Raw genomic sequence first — 9,367 nt, 5'->3', positions numbered from 1 at the left:
CAAAATAATACTAGCACAGGCAGAGCGTATGCAGACACCAACACTGTAGGAAGGCTGGATTGACTTCAGCCTCATTTATTGTTGGGCCCAGGCCAAATAACACTTCATGATGTTTGCAACAGCAGCTTGACCCAAAACTGTTCTCTCCCATGCTATTTGCCTGCACTAGCTGGTCACCTGCATGGTGCAGCCCAGCCACACAAACAGCCACAGAGCAAACCACTCCACCTAGGCTACCTTTTGCCCAGCCCCGCTTCCTAACTGAGGGAGCAGGAAGGATATGCCAGGCACAGAAGTGGAGATTCTTGCTCAGTCTCTTTCTTACAGTGGGCAAGTCAAGGGCTACATGGGCTGAATTTAAAACCCACCTGCCTTCTCTGGACTTTACAGCAGCAGGAGGGGGCAAAATTCGCAAGTATGATGGTTTGGGGAAGGTAAACACTTGCTAAATTGCCAAGGACAAAAATAAATAAATAAATAAATAAATAAATAAATAAAAAACAGAGAGAGAGGTTTTAAGGCCCTTTATGTTTTCTAAAAATATATAAAACTGAATCCCTTTAATCTGAACTGACAATGACTGTGTCACTATTGTTTTTCTGGGCTGAGTTTGTCATTATTTTATCCAGCTTTCCTGAAAGTCAAAGGGGATTTTAATTACAGTTCTCCTCTCCCAGGCTCCCCTCAGTCCAAGTTATTGCCACATGCCCTTGGCAAGGCAGAGCTCAGCCCTGCTCAAATTGTAGCAGTCCATTTTCCCATCAAAGGCACGATGCTGCAGAATGATGTATGGCTCAGTGTGGTTCATCTAACACTGTCCTTGTTATGGAGCACAACAAGGACTTGTGAGTGCCCAACCACCTGCACAGGCAGAAAAATGTATTTGTGGGTCACTACAGCAGCAGTTGGCTGAGGAGGGTTTTGTGTGTTTGTGTAAAATACACCAGTTCTGCGGTGAAACACCTGGTGATAGCCCTAGGTCTGAAATACTGTTGAAATAAATAGTTGCACACTAGCATTTGATAGCAATAAATGCTATTACTGCACTGCTGCTGTTGCTGCTGTTGCAGTGCCTCCTTGGTTTTGGCAGCTGTCCTGCACTGGGGACGTGTCCTTCCCATCAGAAAGATGGGGGGGCCAGTGGAGCCACCAGAGACCACTGCCTCAAGCCAGAGCACAGCACATCCTGCAGACTGTCCTGGTTGTGCACACACACCATGCCAAACTCACTTTAAACCACCTTTGTCTGTGTCCCGAGTCTTACTGGGGCAGCAAACAGCTCCCAGCTCTTACAAAATCAAATCAAGCAGGGTGAGCAGTCAGTCTGCACTGAGTGCTGCTTCATACCGCTACGCCCCAATCATTTTAAAGCTGGGGACACAAGGAAGAGCTAACACCTCGGGAAGCCACCAGTTTCTGTGACACCACTGCATCAGAGCAGTGTGAACCAGGAGTGATTCTCCCTCTGAGGCAGCATGAGGAACTGGAGCAAGAAATGTTACTTCTCCTGGTACTTATGGGGCAACACAATACTCAGGGAAGATTTTAGGGACCGCATCTTTGCTCTTTTTTTTTTTTTTTTTTTTTTTTTTTCTGCTGTTCCAGTTGCTTGACTATGGGCAATGGAAAACATGTTGCTTAAAAAAAAAAAAAAAAAAAAAATCTGCTAGAGGTTTTGCTGTCAAGTAGGTCTCTTAAGCCCCATGGGTAATGTTCTCAAATGACAAAGCTGCTCTCCTTTTTGGCAAAGGTCTTTTATCAAGCGATACAGCAGCACATTTTCAATCATCTCCGTATCACAATGAAGAGACAAACCCTGTTAGCGTTGTTCTCCGAAAATCATAAAATGCACTGGCTCAGTACACCTAGGGACTAGGCTGGGCTTTGAGCTTCCATGAATCTTAGCAGCAGCGGGAGAAGTGTAATTCAATCTTTTTAACTTGGTGATATATATTCATGTCAGTGGCTTTAAGATAAGGAAAAGACTTTAGTTGAAGAATGAAACTTTTGATGAATAACCGAGAGTACGATGAATAATGTACAAATATTTCTTTCCTCTCAGTCAAAATGATTCCAGATCCTTTTTCATTTTAATCCCTGTCGTATTCTTCATTTTTATAAAAACCTTAAAGAAATGAAAGGGGAAGAAAAAAAAACTATATTTTTAAAGGGCGTTGGAGTTCTAAAAGAAGAATTTTTCCCAAGCCTTCCTGATTGCACTCAAAGATATTTTTATCAGTTCTTTTAAGTGCTAGAAAACAGAAGATTATTTGGTTACTGGCAGTAGTAATGGTACTAATGATGGGTTACCATGCAAAACTTCAGCCTGTCTGTTCATGCTCTTCATAGAATGTGTAATTTAGCCTAGAAAAATGTCTCCTTTCACCTGGGAGGTATTTCTCATCATATAAAAAATGGAGCTGTTACAAACATTTTCCTTCCTTGCAGTTTCATTCTTAATTCTGTCCCAGCTAAAAAATGATGAGAAAAAAACATACATAATGGTAACATCATTTATGAAGAGAGGCAACAAAAGCAACAGGTGTAAACATGATTTTATTTGTTTTCTTAAAGGATGGGAGGGGGAAATGACAAATGGTGTATTCGCTGAGAGTCCTGCACGTTTCTTCATGACTTCAGAAAGTTGCTTTCAGCAGAAAGGTGTTACTGAGCTAGAGGCAGACACAGCAGCTGCTGTCTGGTAACCCTGGTAGGAGGGAGGTCACACTGCCTGGACCTTTTTGAACTTAAATCTTCTGACACTCCTGAAATCACGTAACAGAAAGTCATTTCCTACCCCCAGAAAATGGAGATGTCTCCTCTTCTGAACCTTTGAATTAACAAGGGTGAATTTCACTTCCCCACTAAAGCAGCTGTATAGATGGGAATTTCTGAGCCGGGATGCGATGCCATATGAAAAGTAAGGAAGGCAGAAAAATGGATGGTGGTGCTGGAGATGAGTGGAGCAGCTCTCCAGAACAAAGTGCAATGAAGCCCTTGGAAAGTATATGATTATAAAAATATAGGCAAACTCTAATACATGATTTTATTCCTACCATGTCACTAACAGCAGGAAAAGCAGACCCACTTACTGCCATCGGTACAATAAAGTCCAGAACACTGCAGTGTAGCAAGTATTACTAGCTCCACACAGGGAAAAAATAACATTTAACTGTAGATCTCAGAGGGATGACCTATACCATATGTGCTTGACCTAAACCCCAATGCACAGAGCTCAGTGCAAAATAAAGCCCAATCTCCAGAGATTTCCAGAACAAATCTGTTCCTCCTCTGCCTAGGTTTCTGACCCCTCTGATTTATCTGGTTTATGGAGGGAAGGCATATCATGAGACCTGTTAGATGAAATTGTTGAAAGGAAAAATTAAGACTAAAAAAGTGGCTTGCTGAAGCCAATAAGAGTGCAGAAAAAGCCCTCACTGGATTGAGTTTTTCTCCATACGCATTCTTGTTTGACGTTAGTCTCTGGAGGGGCAAAAGTCTGTCAGCAAAGTATTTTTCTGAAATTAAGATGAGGAAAACACTTTTTAAAGTATAATGTGTGGGAATAAAGCCCTGTTCTTCCAGGCATGGTGAGAATGAAGTGGGTCACTTTATACCTTGATTCACTGATTCACATCTCCTGTAATCCTGCAATATTTGAGTGCAATAAATTCATAGATACCAACCCAGTAGCTGGAAACAGCTGGATCAGGTCCTGGCCATGGCTACCCCTTGCCACATGATAGAAAGACCTGCACACTGAATTGTGTGAAGCCCAATAAAGAACAGTAAGAGGAAACCTCAGATCCATATTCATTGCATATTGAGTTTATTGCCTTCAATAGCTACAAGCACTTCAGATGAACTATGGTGACATGATCAAGCTGTCTTCCATCCTCATTGATTTGGGGTAGTCTTGCCACTCTGCAGGTGTGCTGGCAGACCCTGAAGCCTTCTATTCACCCAACCACTTAGGGGAAAAAAAAAAAAAAAAAAAAAAAAAAAAAAAAAAAAAAAAAAAAAAAAAGTGCCTTTTTTAATAACATAAGAGATAGGGAGTTTAATTAGGTCTTCTTAGTGCTGACCCCACACCCTAAAAAAAAAAAAAAAAGGCTCTCCCTGCTTCCCAAGGAACCTGTTTCCAGAATCCTAGGCATTTTCCTCAAAAATTTGGATCAAGTGAGATTTGCATCCAAGGCATTCAGGTTGCTAACAAAACTTATCAATGGTTCTTTGTTTGATCCAAACTTCTTAGACTGCATTAACGAGGGCTGGAGTATTGATTTATTATCGTTAATTCCTCTTCTTTATCCTTGTCACAGCTTTCACAGATTTATGAGGTTAAGGAGCATGAAGCTAATTAAATAATCTGACTGGCTGAACATCTGTTGAAAGATAATAATAACTGTTGGAGCCAACAATCCTGAGTAGCTATTAATTCTGGTTTTAAAATTACAGAAAGGGTTTTACGGAAGGAAAAAAAAAAATCAATGAAAAGCTTAACAGTGGTCTGGGTTCAGGGTGAACCATCAGCCTCCCTCTGAAGTCTCTCCCACCCACTTTAACCTTTTATACCTCCCAGTTCACTGACCCAAGCATCCCTTTTGGCCTTCCTCACATTTGGAGGTCCTGATGCAAGCTGTTGGTCTTTAGAGGGATGCAGTATGGTTTGCAGGTGTGCAGCAGCTACAACCAGAAATTTGAATGCAAACATTTCAGTGTGTCTGAACAGCCATTTAAGCTGGGAATTTAAGCATTTTCTTCAGTTCCATCATGCCCTTCCTCCATATGGACCACGTAAACGGCCCCTGTGGAGTAGCCTTGGGCTGACACCTGAAACACTCTGGGAGGAAAAAATAAATAAATAAATAAATAAAATTCCACCTTTGCAGTTTCCGGCTGCAGTTTGCAAAGGCCAGACCATTCAGCCGGGCCAAACATGTTGCATCTCAATCCACCAGCCACTGGCCTCAGAGTGACTCCTCCTGTATATGGTACCCACGCTCTGATCTTAAACAGCAACCACCAGAGTGGACATCAGGCCCACAGAAGGCAATGGGGCTTGTCCACAAGTTTGATTTTAGCCTTGCAGAGTAAACATAGTCCCAGTGATTCAAGGTCCTGTTCACAAATGACACAAGGCCTGAAACACCCAGCTGGCATTGTCACCAGTATCCATGGCAGTTTAGACCAGAAATCATGGGGACCCTTCCTGCTCAAGCCTGTTTTGAACAAAACCAGTGATTCCTCCCAGTTCAGAACTGGGAAATCAGCATTTAGGTGACTGTGTAATGTGAGCTCTTACAGTCGCAACACCCCAGCCTCAGTGACAGGAGGTGCTGGCCCAGGCCTGGAGCTCCTGAGCCCAGGGCCTTCCATGAGACTGGCACACAGGCCTGTGCTGACTTGCTTAGGCCCTGCATTTCCTTCACACCTTATTCTCAATATAACTTCCTCCAAAAATCCTCAATGGAACAGATAAATAAATAAATTAGATCACCTCCCTCCTAGTGCTCAGTATTAAGAGGGTGACAAAAATATTGTAATTGAAGAAAATAACTGGCAATGGTTTTTAAATCCTCCTCCTGTGCCAGCAAAGAGTAGAGGTTGTGCAACTCCTGTGAGGGTTCATGCTGAGCTGGGTGTGCTCTGAGGCCTGTAGGAGTTAATGACCAACCAACAGCCAGAGTCTTGGGTGCCAAAACTGATGCCACTGATACCAAAAACTGCCCTCAGGCTCTCCTGCACCAAAGCCACTTGTTTGTCCTTTCTGTGATTTTTACTTGAAGAAAAAAATGGACAAATCTATTGCACATATTGTTCATATTGTAAACTGTTTGTGGTCCCCAAGTGCGGGGTGTGTGTGTGGCAGAGACTTTGCTGTCTAACCTACAAAATGAAGGGAGGTAATATACAAAAAACGGAGGAAAGTCCCTCGGCATCCTTTAACAGGGTTCAGATCTCTAGCAGTCCGTAGAGTGGAACTGACAGGAACATTTCAAGGTTAAAAAAAAATGATTAAAAGCACAGTCTCACAGGTATTCCTAACAATATCTCAGATTATTCCAAGTGTAGGCGATATTATTAGGTATTAAGGTCCCGAGTCACAAATGGATTTAGACTCCCAAACTTGCCCACAATAAGCTTTAGATACTTGGGGGAATATATAGATGCTGTGAAGCAAAGCTCCTGAGGTAACTGCAGCATTTTTCCTGCTGGCAGCACTGCCTGGTCCTAGGCATTCCAATGGTGTGTTATGGCTCTCAATCCTTCTTCATTCCCATGAACTCACAGGAGACCCAAAACCCCTCTGAAACAATGGTGCATGTGTGTTCACGTTAGTATAGCAAGTTTGTGACGCTAGGCCATAGGAATAGCCAAACATTTCCGGCTACGACAACAAGAGATGCTGTACAGCTTGACTTTGCCTTCTCCCGATGGTCAGATTGTCTCTTTCACTCTACCACCTCTGTCCCTCCTTTAAAAAAAAAAAAAAAAAAAAAAAAAAAAAAAACTAATTTCCCTGTTTTCTCTTCCCTCTTACTCCAGGAACTGATTTTAAATTATCCTCTCAACCCAGACAACACTTCAATTAGTAGCTGGAACAGAAGAGCGAGTCCCAAGAACAGATAAATATGGCACAGCATTTCAAGTATTCCCATCATCCTGCCCTTCCCACACTGACATCTTCAGGCCCACTGTCTGTACATTCAGCATCAGGATCCACTGCTTTTCTATATCTAACACTTTGAAAACAATTACATGTGGCCCCCAGCCTGAACTCTGAAAATGGCCTACAAATGCAACCTGGGTTATTGCTCACCCATCACTCCTCTGTAATGAACCACAGTGTTTAACAGTGGAGCTTCACTAGGGAACCAGCTGTTTAAAACTCACATTTTAGTTTCAAAGCTGGACCTTAGGACATGGAAACAGGGATGATTCCACCTTATATGTACTCGATGTGCTACACCTCCTCTTGATTCTGTTAATGCAGCCTGGGATTTTAGATGTTTTCATACTAAAATGATTAAACATCCATTTCCCCCTCATTGTGCACACTGGTCAGTCACAGTATTTCAGCCAGTCCCTTGTTCTTCCTTGCTATTTCACATCAGGTTTCCATTTTTCCTCTTTTTTTCCTTCCAGGTTCATGTAACCAACACTGGCTTTTTAAAAACACACATCATCACAACATTTACGTTTATTTTAATAAACATTCTCCTTCTTCCTCCCCACTCTGTACCTGTAGTAGTAGGGTTTTTCAGTAGTAGTATTACAAACTCCCTAAATTTGGGCCTGAAAACTGCTTGACATTCACAACAAGGCATTAAAAAGGATTTATTCTGTTCCTGAAGTAGGCATGTAACTCCTCTTAATGTGAGAGCTCACACTGGTGTAAATCAAGATTAACTTCACTAATGTCAGTGGTCTTGCACAGGTAAAACTAGCATAAAGCAATGAAGCAGCAGATCCTTTTGTATTATCAGAGGTAAAATCACAACAACAACAACAAAACACTATTACCTTCTGTCCTGTCTCTACCACCACAATTGCATTAAAAATATAGTTGAGCCCTACTAATAACACGTTCTCTCAATTCAGGAAAAAACATCATTTTTAATTCGGCAAGGATTCATCTCTCTCTCTTCTGCTCACACACAGACCTTCACATGTGCTAGTCTCATGAAACAGTTCACAGCAAACGATCGTTTCCTTCTTCATGACCCAAAATAAACCCATCTCTGTGGGCTTATATAGAAACATCAGCAGCCTTGTTTAATTAATGTTCCAGAGTCAAGGGTAAAATGAATAGATAAATATACTTAAAGGCTTTGAAAGCTTAGTGGCAGCAGTCCAGCACTGCTTTCTTTGTCTTGCTTGCTGCCTCAGAGGGGAGAGGAGAAAGAGGAGAAAAAAAAAAAAAAAAAAAAGCCTATAAAGCTTAGAAAAGTGATCTGTCTCTGGGTCTGGGGCTCCTGTCAGTTGTCAGTCCTGTGATGTAGCACCATGATATATGATAGGAGACCAGCACTCAGATGATGTATTACAATAATATGTCAGTAGTGCAATGGTGCTTTGATAATGCTTAATAACCAGAGTACTTCACTGGGGCCAAGGGAAAAAGTAAGACCTGCACAGAAAGCAAACTCAGCTACAGGCTGCCTCACCATGTTTAAGTGCATGGTGTCCTGAATTCTGGACAGGAAATGTATCATTTGTCCGCAGAGCAACTAGAAATTGGGCAACAGCATTCAGAGGAAGGTACCTGAAACCCTAGGCCTCTTTTGGGTTAATTCTCTAGGGTGTAAGAACTTGCATTTCTGGTTGCAACAAGGTTTGGACTGAATTAAGACCAAAGGAAAGAGGTTCTGTTCTTACCTTTTTAAGGTAGGTCGTGCTCCTGGCAAGCAGGAGCAGTGAGTTTACAGCTCTTCAGCCTGATGATTTTAGAAGAGCAAAAGGTCCATTAGATATCTCTTAGGTTCTGCCTTACAGCAGGAAGACTCAGCCCAATGCCCCAAATGCCTCTGAAGATAGAGCCTTGGCTGGTATGGGCACACACCTTCCTTCATCTCTGTCCTAAACTGCAGCATGTGGGTGAGGGTGCAGCCAGCCCTAGCCACTTCTCATTGCATTTGTGCAGTCCATCACCAGCATTGCTGCAATGTGGTTTATTCAGTGGTGGGCACAAGGGGATGTGTTCTCAGCCAGGCCCTCTAGGTGCTCCCATTATACAAGTAATGAAAGGCTCTTCCTGCACAAGGAACACAAGAGCATCATGAGTCAGCAAGCCAAAACCCAATCAAACGTTTCACTATCAGCATTTCAAGCTGGGGAAAATGGACTTGACGGTACTTTTCCTTCCCATACTACAGCTGTCCCATAGCTGGCATGTCAGCTTTGGTTCACAAAGGTGCTATTGCATACCACAGTGAAAAGTGAAACAAGACAGCAGCAAGGTTCCTCCGTGAGTAATAATGATGGTCTGTTCCTGAGCAGCACCATATCCCCAAGGGAGGGATATTTGGTGTAAACATGAGAATATCGCAATGTAGAAAGCAATGCTTACACTGCCTTTAACAAAGGGTATAAGAAGTCCACCTCACACAGCAAATGAGCTGGATTCAGGCAAAAAGACTGAGCTACTGCTCATATTCCCAGATTATGAGGGCTAATGTTTTAGTGCCTGTACGTGACTTCACTGCTGCACTTAGCTGGGTTTCTGCGCATAGTTGATTATTGAGCCTCAGTGGTAGGTCATTAAGCCACTGTAATTTCATCATTAGTGCTTATCAGTTCATGATCCATATTTCAGGACTATTTAAACATGGGCACGGCTGTAAAGAAGGCCAAACCCGAAGAT

The sequence above is a fragment of the Aythya fuligula genome, chromosome 7, assembly GCF_009819795.1.
Source record: "Aythya fuligula isolate bAytFul2 chromosome 7, bAytFul2.pri, whole genome shotgun sequence".
Lineage (NCBI taxonomy): Eukaryota > Metazoa > Chordata > Aves > Anseriformes > Anatidae > Aythya > Aythya fuligula.
This window is presented reverse-complemented; position numbering follows the sequence as displayed.